The 15,223-nt window shown below is 31.9% G+C and overlaps 1 protein-coding gene across 49 annotated transcripts in view; it reads left to right on the top strand.

Annotated features, from left to right (window-relative positions):
- RIMS2 (regulating synaptic membrane exocytosis 2) overlaps positions 1-15,223 on the top strand; it is a 573,066-nt gene that overhangs the window by 330,043 nt on the left and 227,800 nt on the right. The window lies entirely within an intron of this gene.

Here is a 15,223-nt window from a genome sequence, read left to right on the forward strand (position 1 = left end):
GGATACTTTGTGATCACCTCTTCATATGACAATTTTGTAGTATCAATTATTTACATGTGTGCTCTATTGATTGTACAAATTTTTCTTTATATTACTTTCATCTGCTTTTTTTTCTAGTTTAGAAAGATTGTTGTAACTATGTTTATCTCTTCTTTTGTTATTTTCATTGTTTTTATTTTTTGGATAATGAGATTCTTCATTATTGTTACTCTCAGAGTTTTCTTTTACCTTGTAACATAATTAGAGTTTTTGACGTTTTGAAGCATCATCAGTCTTTTTACTTTCAGTTTATGTTTGTATCTTTCACTAGGATCATTACTTCCTATTATATTTTAATTTTGGTATGGTTAATAATTTTTATCCAGTGGTATGCTGGAGCTAGAGCCAGTTGTGTACATCTCTTCCTTTCAGATTCAGTGATATTCATAGTTTGAAGTGGCTATATGGGAATATTTACATTACGGAAATTGGCAAATGTTATATATCAAGGCTTTTCCCCCCCAGAGAGATAATTGTTAAACCTTTAGCAGCAACCCACTGTCTTATATCATATACCAAAATTAGTTTCAGATTTAATGAAATTTAAATGTAAAAAGTTAAAATATTAAAGGATTAGAAAAACTTAAGTGAGTATTTAACCAAGCTCTATATGAAAGCAATAGAAGGAAACTCAGAGAAGAGTATCAATAGATTTTTAAAATATATAATGAATTTTTATGAGTCCACCACTGTGTAGATCACTAATGGGACAGATCAGTCATGTAAGATAATGCCAAGCGTACTACTTCTCTATTTGTTAGATAAAGTTCAGAATTGTATCATTCAAATTTTAAATCTTTTAATTGAACATTAGAAACTAATGATGTGATTTATTATCTTTGGCTAAATTCTGTGATTTATTATCCTTGGCTAACAACGTAGATGTGTCAGGACAAATATTTACATTTTTCCATGTCTATGGCATCTTTTCACTATTCTGGAATTTTTTGTGGCATGGTAGTTCATAGATTCCTTTACATGTCTAATGTATATTCAGATGATAATTTATTTGCTCATCTTTCAAAGTAAAAACAACTTATTAATATTTTGCTACCTCTTAAGACTTTGTAAATATTCATACATAGAAAAACTTAGCTAATTGGTTTCCTGCTAACTTACTTTGATAAATTATATATATATATATATTTTTTTTTATCAAGAGAGAATGTCAAAAATAACTTGTTCCCTATAAATTTTCAAAGTTCTCCTCTTCCAAAAGGAAATAAATTTTAAAGTATACTTTTTCCAGAATCAGGAATTCCAAAATTAATAATGTTTTTCTAAGATCCCTTCAGTTTAGGTTCATTAGTTTCTTCTTGCCTGCTAAGTTTCTTTGGGTAACAATTACCTCTTACGTGTCATGGTATGTTATATAACCATGTATTATCAAACGGAATTTATAACCATTTGTATGCAGGGCAGGTCTATCATTAATTTTTTATTTTATGTATTTTGTCTTACTAATTTGTGCTTGCTCTTAGCCTATAATTATTTCATTTAATCAGAGTTTCTGCTAACATAATTTATAATTTGAATTGTTTACTAATTCTGATATGATGGAGCTTTGTTTCTTATTTTATTCTGAATTAGTATGGCTTTTTTTACTTAAAAATGTTAATCTGCAGTCTATACTGTAAAGCAGAAATTAGATTTCAATATCCATATTACATGTAAAGATTTTTAAATGTGTTTTTGACATCATTTTAACATTCTTTTTCCAGATAAAGCCTTATGTTCATATAATTCAGGTAAATTTTAGCATGTGCAATGTTTAATGCATGTATCCATATGCACAGTTTAATTGGTTTTGTTGTTTTTGTGCTTTGTCTGGCTATTGTGCATATGTTAAATTCCTAAACAAAATGTCAGTAGCTTCCCTTTTCTGGTGATAGTACTTTTCCAGTATGTCCATGTTACATCTTTGTTATTTTGATATTAAAAACATTTGTTGAAATACAGTGATTCATGATTTAGGTGTGTCTAGTATTATCTCCTTTAGTGTAGTACTATTTCATCAAAGACACATGTTTTAGTATATACCGTATTATTATGTTCACTGTTTCAGAAAATTTGAATTTATATGGATACAATTTTCAATGTTTTTGACTTATGAAGGAGTAGTGTTAAAAATTCTAAGTATGTTGAATTAAAACTACAACAAATGTTTTAGCCATTTTGTTATATCTTTCAAGGAAAATGGAATAGATTTAGTTTTATTACTTCAATGTATTATGACTTTTAAATTCACACATGCACTGAGTATATGTCAAGATATTTTAAATTGATGTTAAATTTTTTAACTGGTCACTGGGATTTCTCTCAGTTTTAACAATTTTAATTGAAAGATATTTTAAAATAATAAATATATTAAGTATATTTAAATATATATGTAATTAACTTTTATATTTTTAAAAATAGTTTTCTTGAATAAGATTAGAAAGTAGTTATAAAATGTCTGAGGAATGGCACACTAAATTTTCAGGTTTCCTTAGGAAGGCTACCCCTTACAGCAAGATGGAGTAGGAGGCACTGGACTTACCTTCCCACCTCAAACAACAATAAAAATGGCCAAATATATGAATCATTTGTTTGAATAACACTGGGTATCAGGCAACTAAGGATAGTAATTACTAAGAGAAGGGAAATAAATGAACTGAACCCTAAAGTTTCTCTAGTCTACCACTTTAAGAGAGTTTCCTACACACAGCATAGAGGGAAAGAACCCAGATGGAGCCTATGGACTCCCTGAACTAAGGAGTTGGAGCTGAGAGTACAGCGAGAGCAAAGCATCTAGAGTTCACAGAACGGACTACTGGAAAGGAAAGAACTATACAGAGAGAGAACTGCAAAGATCTGCAGAGGGTCCCTTTCAAATGTTCAGCTGAGTATTGATCAGTGTATGAATGGAGGAATCTACCCAAGGCTGGGGAAAGAACCACCCAAAAAGATTAGAAGTAACAGTGCCTGAGAATAGTGTCTGTTTTTTTCAGTGAGAGTGGAGAACATCAAATTTCGTGGGACAGTGTGTTGAGTACACAGAAGTGTCTGGCCTCAGTGGTGTGGAGAATAGTTAGCCCTAGACTGAACACTGTATCACATACACAAATCTTAAAAGCAAGAACTGAACTAATCAAAATGTTTCTATATGCAGAAGAAAGCTCAAGAATACTTAAACGAATAAAAAAAATGTCCAATACACAACAGTGTAAAATTCACAATGGCTGGCATCTAGTAAAAAATTGGCAGCCATGCAAAAAAGAAAAAAATGACCCATGAAAAGTATATAAATCAATCAAAGCTAAACAAGAACAGGTACGGATGTTATAATTAGTAGATAGGATATTAAGCAATTATAGAAGTATATTCTGTACTTTAAAAATGTTAAATAGAGACATGGAAGATATAAATGGATCCAAATCAAACATCTGGAAATGAAAACGGCATTGTCTGAAATAAAAATATCCCAAATGGAATTAACAACAATAAACATTGCAGAGAAAAACGTAAGTGAACGTGAAGATACAGCAATATAAATTATCCAAAATGAAACATAAATATGAAAGAGAATTAAAAAAAAATAAGAGTATCTGTGACCTATGGACAATGCGAAGCTGCCTAATGCACAGGTAATTCAAGTCTCTACAGGAGAAGAGAGGAGGAAGGATAAAAATATTTGAAGAAATAATGCTGAAAATTGTCCAATTTTGATAAAAACTATAAACCCATATATCCCGCAAGCTCAATGAGCTCCAAGCACAAGAAACATAAATAAGAACATACCAAGGCACATCATAATTAAATTCTTTAAAACTAATAATAAGTGGAAAATCTTAAAACATCCAGAGAAAACAGAATATGTAACTGAAGAATAAAGATAAAGATGACTGCAGATTTTTCATTGGAAACAGTTGTACATACTCAAAGAAAAAAATGTCGGTTTAGAATTCCATGCCCATTCCTATTTCTTTCTAAAATGAAGGAAAAATAAAGACTTTTTCAAACATACAACTGCTAAAAGAACTCACCACTAGAAGACATGCACTACAACCAATGTTAAAGGAAGTCCCTCGGGCAGAAGAATAATGATACCAAATGGAAAAGTAGAATATGGAGGTAGATAAAGGAAGGAGGAACACCAGAAATGGTAACTGCATGGGTAAATGTATGATTTTTTCTTATTGTTTAAATACCTTTAAATATAATTGGCTGTTAAAACATTAGCGATGGTAGTATAAGGTATGCAACATATATAAAAGGAAAGTATATGACAACAGCAACACAAAGGGTAGGAGAGGAAAAATCGAAATCTATGCTTATAGTGTTTTTTATACTATACTATTTGATAAGTAGTATGATATCACTTGAAAGGAGATTATATTAAATGAACTATGTATACTTTAAGCCCTAAAACCACAAATCAGAGCATTATAGCTAATAAGCCAACAGAAAAGATAAAATGGAACCATAAAAGTATCCATTTCATTCAAAAGAATACAGAAAAAGAAGAAAAATGGAATGAAGAACAGAGGGGACAAATAGAAAATAAATAGCAATTTGATAGATGTAAACCAACCAAATCAATGATCACATTAAATGTAAATAGTCAAAATGCCCCAGTTAAAAGGCAAAGATTGTCAGTGGATTTTTTTTTAACAAGACAAAACCTACTATATACTGCCTACAAGAAACCCATTTTTAGTATAAAAACACAAAGAGGTTTAATGGAAAAAGATATACCACACTAACACTAATTAAAAGAAATGTGGAGTACCTATATTAATATCAGACAAATTAGATTTTAGAGCAAAGAATATTACCAGGGAGAAAGGAGGTCATTTTCTAATAATAAAGGGGTAAATTGATCAAGAGAACATGTGAATCCTAAACATGTGATCATGCAATAATAGAGCTTCAATTACATGGAGAAAAGTTTATAGAGAGATTGTCAGACCGGATTTAAAAGGAAAAGAGCAAAGATTCAACTATGGTGCTTTGAGGCTCACTCAAAAATTGAGTCTGTAGACTCAGTTCAATTCAAAAATCCCAGAAGACTTTTTTGTGTAAATTGACAAACTGACTCTAAAATTTATTTGAAAATGCAAAGTACCTAGAATTGCTTAAAACAATTTTAATGAAAGAAGGTTAAAGTTGGAAGCCTTACACTACTTGATTTCAAAACTCATTATGAAAAATCCAACATCTCCTTCTATAAAAAAAAAACTTTAAGCAAAGTAGAATAGAAGGAACTTTCTCAAAAACATAGATATAGGGTGTCTATCAAAACCTACAACTAAATCATAATTAGTGGTAAAAGACTGAAACCTTTTCTCCTAAGATCAGAACAAGAAAAGGTTGCCTGCTCTCCCCACTTCTGTTCAAAATTGTATTGGGGGTTCTAGCGGGTATGTGAGGCAAGAAAAAGAAAGCAAATGCATCCAGACTGAAATGGCAGAAGTAAAATGGTCTTTATTTGCATACAACATGTTCATCTGTCAGATGGAATCTACAAAAGCTATTATAATTAAGTGAGTTTATTAAGAATGCTGGATACAAGGTCAAGACACAATATCAACTATATTTCTTTATACCTGCAATGAACATTTGCAAAATTGAAATTTAAAAACACAGTGCCATTTAAAATAGTGTCAAAAATATGAAATAGCCATAAATTTGACAAATGTTGTAAAAGACCTCTAAACTAAAAACTATAAAATACTGTTAAGATAAAATTAAAAAGAGCTAAATAAATGAAGAGATATACTGTGTTCATGCATCAGAAAAGCCAATATTGTTATGTCAGTTTCCCCCAAAGTGATCTGTAGGCTCAATTCAATTAAAAATCCCAACACGGTTTTTGGGTAAATTGACAAACTGACTCTAAAATTTATTTGAAAATGCTAAGTACCTAGAATTGCTAAAAACAACTTTGATGAAAGAAGATCAAAGTTGGAAGCCTTATACTACTTGATTCAAAACTTATTAGAAAGTTGCAGTAATCAATACATTGTGATAAAAACAGACAAATGCATCAATAGATACAGATATAGACCCGCGCATATATGGATAACTGATCTTCAACGAAGGTGCAGAGGCAATTCAGCGATGAAAGGATAGTCTTTTCAGCAAATGGTCTTAAAGCTTGTGAATATCCATATGCAAAAAACCAAAAAAATAAAACTTTATTCACACAATATACAAAACTTAACTAAAATGGATTAATGTAAACCCTAAAATTATGAAACCCCTAGGAGAAAATTTTGTCACCTTTGGTTAGGCAAAGATTTCTTAGATAGGCACCAAAGTCATGTTCTATTAAATAACAAATAGATACATTGGACTTCCTCAAAATAACAATCTTTTTTTTTTAAGGATACTGTTAAGATAATGAAAAGCCAAGCCACAGACTACAAGAAATATTTGCAAATCACATATGTGATAAAGGATTTGTATCCAAAATATAGACAACTGTCAAAACTCATGAATCAGAAAACGGATAACTAATAAAAAATGGATGTAAGATTTGAAAGACCATTAAAAAAGACATAAGGGTGGAAAATAGACACATAAAAAGATGTTCAATATTAGTTTTTAGGAAGGTGTAAATGAGATACCATTAGATACTTACTAGGATGGCTGAAATGAAGAAGACTGTCCGTGCCAAGTACTGGGAAAGATGGGAGGTGACTAAATCTCTCATACACTGCTGGTGGGAGTGTAAAATGTTATAGCCTCTTTGGAAACCACTTTGGCAGTTTTTCTTAAAAAGTTAAACACGTATCTGCCATATAATCCAGCCATTCCACTTAGAGGTATTTACCAAAGAGAAGTGAAAGCATATGTCCATACAACTTGTATGTGAATGTTCATTGTAACTTGATTTGAATAATCAAACAATCCAAATGCCCCTCAACTGGGTAATGGATAAACAAACTGTGGTACAGTCATAAAATAGAATATTATTCAGCAATATAAAAGAATGATCTATTGATATACACTACAACATGGATGAATCTGAGAATAATTATACCGAGTGAAGGAAGACAAACAAAAGAAATGCATACTGTATGATTCCATTTATATACAACTCTAAGAAATGCAAACTAAAATGAAATTGAAAACTAACAAAAGAGAAAAATAAGAGAAAAAAATAAATAGACAAAATTCTGAAAACTCTGACATGATCAAAAACAGATTAGGCACAGATAAATAATATGAGTGTAAAAGAGGAGATAAGGTAAAGTAGTTATTAAAATACTGTAGCCCCCTCATCTGCGGGGGCTATGTTCCAAGACTCCCTGTGGATACATGAAACCTCAGATAATACCAAACCCTTATATATACTATGTTTTTCCTATACATATATACCTATGATAAAGTTTAGTTTACAAATTACTCACAGGAAGAGATTAATGACAACAACTAATAATAAAATAGGACAATTATAACAATATGCTTTAATAAATGTTACTGTAGATCTTAGCAACCTCTGCATACAATTTTTTTCTTTTCTTATTAAGTGGAGAACTTTTACCTTTTTACTTAAAGGAAGCACTTTATGGCTTCTCTTTGGCATATCTGAATTGCCAACATCACTACTCTTGTGCTTTGGGGCCATTATTAAGTAAAATAAGGGTTCCTGGAGCTCAAGCATGATGCCATTCCAGTGGGTCTGATAATGGAGACAGCTGCTAAGTGATTAATGGGCAGGTAGCGTATACGGCATGGATACCTAGACAAAGGGGTGATCCACTTCCAGGAGGGACAGATTAGGATGGTGCAAGATTTCATCACGCTACTCAGAATGATGCACAATTTAAAACATGAATTTTTTATTTCTGGAATTTTTCCATTTAATATTTTTGGACCACGTGATTTACCATGGGTAACTGAAACAGCAGAAAGCAAAACAGTGGATAAGGGGGGACTACTGTAAGTTTAATTCAGTTAGTGGAACTCCATCTGCAATTATATATCAGCAACTTTGAAAATATTCATAATATGGACAAATTCTTAGGAAAATAATATTTAAGAAAATTGACTCACTAAGAAATAAAATGCTTGAATAGTCCTATAACTACAAGTATTATCAATATGTTTAAAGTTGAAATAAAACTTTTTTTTAGAGAAAACGCTAGACCTAGACTTTTTTTATAGGTAATTTGTACTAAATCTTGACAAATTATCTCAGGTTAATAAAACTCTTGTATAATATACATAGAAGGAAGATTTCCAAGCTCATTTACAAGGAAAACATATGTTTTAAACCAAAAGTCTACAAAGCTATTCCAAAAAGGAGATTTATAGGTTCATTTCACTCCTAAGTGACAAAAAAAGCTATATAAAATAGCAAATGAAATCCAACAGCTTTATAAAAATCTATAAATGTGATTTAAAGCGTTTACAGATTAAAGGAGAAAAACTATGTTCATTTTTCAATAACAAAAAATGGATTCTTAATTTAAAATAGTCTCACAAAGGAAACATCAATTTGATAGAATTAAACATAAATTCATAATGATATCTGTTAGAAAATTATGAATTAGAAAAGAACTCCTCACTCTTATAGAATGTCTCTGAAAATCATACAGAAAATCTCATCTTTAAATGGCCAATAATAGAATCATTTCTTTAAAACAAGAACAGGAGAATGTAAAAGATCTTAGAGTAATAAGACAAGAAGAATTTAGAAACATTAGGGATGCAAAGGAAGAAATAAAACTATCATTATTTCAGATGACATTATTGTTTACCTCAAAATGTGAAAGGAATCTACAGATAAATATAGATGTCTGGATATAAGATTAATATGTAAATGTCAATTGCATTTCTATAGACCAGTAACAAACAGGCATAATTTACAATAGCAACAGAATATCAAATACCTAGGAATAAATCTAGCAAAAGTTTTGTCAAACTGCTATAGGTAAAAATTATGAAGGTTTATTAAGAAACATTAAAGAATACCTAAATAAATGGTTAGTAGATATTATAATTATTGTCATTTTGTTCATACAGAGTTTGTTTAGATTTACCTAATTTTTACTACTTTCTCTTCTTTTTCTTCTTTTTTCATGTCATCCCTTCCTTCTGGGATAAATTTCTCTAGATTTTTGAAGTGCACATTTTTTAGAAGTTCTTTCAATAAAGAACTGGAAACAGACTTTGTTTTTCTGAATATATCTGTATTTCTTCATTCCTAATGGAAAGTTTAGCTATATTTAAAATTCTAGAATTACTTTTATTTTTTCTCAACACTCTAACAATGTTATTTCAGTAACTTCTGGCTTCCAGCTTTGCATGAAAGTCTCTCCATTTATTTAAATTTTCTTTAATTTGTTATTGGTTGTTATGAGTTGAACTTTGTTCCCTCAAAATTATATGTTGAAGTCCTATCCCCCCATACCTCAGGATGTGACCTTATTTGGAAATAGTCTTCATAGAGGAAATCAAGTTTTCATTTTTGAGGTTATTAGGGGAGGCCCTAATCCAATATGAATAGTGTCCTTATAAACAGGAAATTTGGACACAGAGATAGACATGCACAGAGGGAAGACAATATGAAGACATTCAGGAGAAGATGGCCGTGTGACTGGAGTGATGCATCTACATGTGAAAAAAACACCAAGGATTGCTAGCAAACATCAAAAGCTCTAAGAGACAAGGAAAGATTCTTTCCTGGCACCATCAGAGGGAGCACGGCACTGCCGACCCAATGATTTGAACTTTTTCCTTCCAGAACTGTGAGACAGTAAATTTCTGTTGTTTTAAGCTACCCAATTTTTGGTACTTTGTTACAGGCAGCCCTCAGAAACTAATACAGCAGTGTTTTGTGGGTTTCGGTGAATATGTTTTGCACATTTTTTGTTAAATGTATTCCTAAGTATTTCATGTGTTTGGATATTCTTATAAATGATAGTGGTTTTGAAATTAATTTTCCAAATATTTATTGCTGTTGTTTAAGAAATATAATTCATTTTTGTATATTGACTATGTATCCTTCAATCTTCCTAAATTGTTATTCTTAACTTTTTTATAGCTTTCTCAGGATTTTTAATTTACATGATCATGTTGATGCGGGGTCGGTGAGCCGAGGAGTCAAAAGAAAGATTTCTTAGACTCTCAAGATCTGGCAGTAGTGCTCTTTTATTTAGAGAATAGTGTGGAATAGCATGGGGACAGGACCCATGGGCAGTCAGAGCTCCTGCTGCTGCCGCTTCTGCTGCCCCCGCTGGCACGGGGACAGGACCCATGGGCAGGCAGAGCTGGTGCGTGGGGACAAGACCCACGGGCAGTCAGAGCTCCTGCTGCTGCCGCTTCTGCTGTCCCCACTGGCATGGGGACAGGACCCATGGGCAGGCAGAGCTGGTGCTGCTGCCCCCGCTGGCATGGGGACAGGACCCATAGGCAGGCAGAGCTCCTGCTGCTGCCCTGAGTTGAGGGTTAGGGCTAATTTTATAAGGCATGGGTACGTGTCTTATTTTTACTGGAAAAAAAGAAAAGATGATGTAAAAAGTCATTAAATGATTTCAGTGCAGGTGGAGTCTGGTTATTGTGCGGTCATATAACTTTAGATATGAATCTGGCCATATAGATGGGCATGTAGGTGAGGATGCCCCGGGCTTCTCTCCCTGGGGCAGTCCTAATTCATACCATAAAAAAAGTCCACTGGGTCATATAGTTTGGCATGTAGGCCAGGTCACCTTGGGCTTCTCTAGCTGGGGCAGCCTTAATCCACATCAATGTTACTACTTGCTTCCCAATCATATTCCGTTCATATATTTTTGTTGCTGTAATTTACTGTCACGCAGTGTTTACAGTGTTGAAAAGAAGGAGTTGGAGTGGACATCCTTGGCTTATTCTTTGTCTTAGGGGGAATGCTTTCTGTATTTCATAATTAAGTGTGATATTAGCTATAGGTTTTTTACTAGATGCCCTTTATCAGTTTGAGGAAGTTTCCTTCTTACTAGTTGCTGAGACATTTTATCGTGAATGGAGGTTAGACATTTTCAAATAATTTTTCTACATCTATTGAAATAATTTTAAACTTGCCATGTGTAAGTGAAACAACTTACTTTTACATAAAGTAAAACTAGAGAGACAAATTAACAAATTTGCCACCATTGTAGGAGATTCCAAAATAATTCTCAGTCATTGATAACATCAAGCAAACAAAAGTTTAGGGAAGATAAAAAAAGAACCAAATCACACAATTAACAAGTTTAATCTCATGGTCAAATAAAGAACTCTGCATCTAATAATTAATGGATTCATATTCCTCTGTTATCCATGAAACATTTGTAAGAATTATTAATATACTATTCAATAATTCATGTTTTGACAAATTTCAAAGAATTGACAAATATAGGCTGTTTTCTTCAACTACAGTGTTACTATGTCAGTTTTTTTAAAAAAAATAAATTATACCCATACATTTGAAAATTTTCAAAAATAGACCCTTCTACTCTAATGAACATTTTTTTCAAGATCTATTCTCTCTGCAGTTGTCATGCATCATTCTGTCACTGGTGTCTTAGATTTAATGAAGTATGGTAAGTATTTTATAGACTCAAGAAGAAAATACCTAGACCTGAACTTTAATGAATATACTACATATAAATATTTGAGTAATGCAAAGAAGTAGTCAGAGGGAGAATGCTTATGTTAGTAAAGATTAAAAGGCTGAAAATTATGATGTACTCATCCAATTTAAGAGTTTAGGAAAAGAATAGTGAAATAAATTTGAAGTACAAGCATAAAAATAAGAGCAGAAATCAGTAAAGTAAGAAACAAATTGCTAGTTGTTGGGATTATGGAACCCAAAAATTAATCCTTTGAAATGAATCACAAAATAAACTTTTTGTGAAATTTATTGGCAGAATAAAAAGAAGGTACAGAATTCAAATGGAGCTGTAATAGAGACATCAGAAAATAAATAGATAAGGTAAATTTATGAACATTGTAGCTAATGCTTTGCAAACTTAGACAAAGTGACCAAATTCCTATGAAAAATATGACTTATTACACTTTGAATCAAGAAGTCATTCTACATCTACTGAAAAATGGATTCGTAATTTAAAATAGTCTCACAAAGGAAACATCAAACCATGATAGTTTTATTGATGGGTTCTCTCCAAATTTCAAAGAACAGATTTTTTTAACAATCCTACATGAATTCTTCCAGGGAATAAAAAAGGACAAATTCTCAGTCTTTTATTGAGCCAGTATAACCTTTAACCTCAACTAAAAGGTTGGTACAAGAAAGGAAACAACAGGCGAGATTCACTTGTAGATGAAAATGCAAAAATCCTCACTGAATTTAAAAGAGACCTTCCTCAACCTGATAAAATGTAAGTTCAGCAGATACCATTTTTAATGGGGAAATATTAGAAAAATTCTATTTAAAATCAGACCTTAAAAAGGAATGAAAGTTTCTCTGCTTCTTTCCTGCATTGTGCTTATCAGCATAGAAAGACAAGAAAAAGAAAGGAAAAAAGCGTTAAGATTGGGAAGAAAGATTGTCTACATAGAAAAATCCAGTTAAACCACAATCAGTTTATTAGAAGTAAAAAAAGAGAGAGACTGTAACAAGGTGGTTGGTTAACATTATTTTACAATAAAATTGTATCTCTGTATATGAACAATTAGTTTAGAAAACATAATTTTAACAATATTTCGTATAGCAATGGAAATTATAAGATATAAAGGATAAATCCAACAAATGTGGAAAATTTGAGTGGCCAAAGTTAAAAATTTCATGGAAATTTAAATGAGGAGAACGTCATATTTCATGGCTAGTAAAACAGTGCTATAATACATGCCAATTCTCCCTAAATTGATTCACCACAGTTCAAATCAAAATCCCAGTAAGATGTTTTTGTGCAATTTGATAACCTGAATCTAAAATTTATATGGAAGAGCAAAGGGGAATGATTCAAGATATGATGGATTTGCTTTTCAATATAAAACATTATGATAACAAAGATAGCGAGTTATTGGTTTATGGATAGGTAGGCTGTATTGGGAAAAATAAATAGAGCACCAAACAGATCCTGGTGGATAGGATACATTTATTTATGACATCACAGATCATTGAGGGGAAGGTGGAAATATTAAATAAACAATGCTGAGATATGTGTTGGAAAAAGTGAAGTTGTATCCATATGTCATACCATATATAAACTCAATTCAAGATGGATGAGGATTTAAATGCTAAAAGCAAAATTTTTAAATTTTCAGAAGAAAATATAAGAGACTATATCTCTCAGCTCATAAGCTCAGGAAAGATTTCTTAAACAGCACACTAAAGCACTACTTTGAAAAGAGTAGATTGATACATTCAATGATGAAACTTAAATACTTGAATTCATCAGAATGTAAAAACACAAGATCCAATTAGAAAATAATTGCAACATATTTAATCTCTGTAGAATTAATAGCAAAATAGATCAAGACTTTCATCAGGAAAATAATCAATAAGATTTGGAAAGAAGCAACATTTACAAACCACGTATACCTGCTACCTCCGACCCCAAGCACACACTCACACAAGACCACTCACAGAGGCTGATAAAATGAACTTCGTTTCTTGCTGGGGTCATTCTTATCTTACACCAGAAAGAGATCTGATTCTTGACCAATACCAAAATCATATAATCTTTATGCTCTGTGGTGTACCTGGCACATTACACTAATCATTACCCCGTCCTTGAGCATTTACAAGGTGAAACCGTGCTACAAGCTGGGTAGCAATTCTTAGCTATCTCCTTAATAGCTTCGTCTGTGTTATTCATCTTCTCTTCCAAGTACATTTGGAATGTATGTCCTAATTCTAGAAATCCTTTTGCGCCCAGTATGTTGGGATTTTGTCAGATAATTGTAGTTGCCACATCAATTGGGGCTATAAGAGCTTCAAATTTGATTGAGTCTAAAGTTTTATAACCAAAGGATTTGGAAGGAAAATAGGTGAGTTCCTTCAGTGGGACCACGTGGTAAAAACAGATAGGCGTCTTCTACCCAACCGTTAAAAGGAGAAAAACAAGAAATGCAGTTCCTGGCAGTAAAGACTCCCTCTCCCAAGAGGGCAGGCATTAAAACAGACAAACAAACAAAGAAAAACACGTATACGGTATGTCTAAGAGGAAGCTGCCAATGTTGGAGAGCAGTCTTAGAACGTTTAACTATTGCTGCTTTAGACAGCTTTCACAACATGAGCGCTCAGTGTTTTATAAACCTAACAGGAAAGCATTTATTTTTTGATAACTGAACTTAGTCTATTTAATGAATAATGTGTAGTGTAAGTAGACAGTTTTGAAATAGCAACACTTCATTTATCATTAAGTGTTTTCTGATGCCAAGGAAGGGGAAAATGATTTAATAAAAGATTCTGTTGTGTAGGGTGTGCCTAGTACTGAGACATATGTAGGAGAAAAGATATATTAAAAAACAAATTATAATGTGTTTATTTATATATGTGATATATTTCATAATTAAGTGTCTTCACACTTTAGCCATCAAAGCTCTGCTTAATTCAATTTGATGCTATTTTTCCCATAGCATGGTTAACATTTTAAAATTTTGTTGTAGATTTGTTTTGTAATGAAAACACACACACAGAGCTCTTTAATGGTAATAATTATTACTGCTCTGTTTTAGGCTATTTCTTAGAAAACATAACACAGTTCATCATTTAGATATATGAGTCAGTTTGTGGGTCATTTATTTCTCATTTTCGTGTCAAAGCAATAAAGAAACAGGTAAACTAATAGTAAGTAGAAGGACGTTTAAGATGTATTAAATTATGCTTCCTCTCATGAGTGTGATGAAAAAAGAATTGGGTATATTTAATTTATTAGTCGTGCCTATTAGAAAAAGACACATGAATGCTTTTGAAAATAACATATTGTTTGTGTTTGGAAATTTATCTACACTTAAGTGCCTTTGTCTGAAAGCATCCAAAACTGACTTGACTTTGCTATTTTTGATTAGCTTTTTTTGTCCAATAGGTTTTATTAGTCAGCATCAAATCACTTACATATATTATTTAACATTTAATATTATTTTAAGCTTTAAGCCATTTAGGAACTTTATCTTATGCATTTGGAGGATAATATCCTCACATCATGAAATATGTGTGAAAATAAATGTTTGTGAGCTCATAATGACTTCCTTTCTCTCTCTATTTTTT

The sequence above is a fragment of the Equus przewalskii genome, chromosome 8 (genome assembly GCF_037783145.1).
Source record: "Equus przewalskii isolate Varuska chromosome 8, EquPr2, whole genome shotgun sequence".
NCBI classification, from domain to species: Eukaryota; Metazoa; Chordata; class Mammalia; order Perissodactyla; family Equidae; genus Equus; species Equus przewalskii.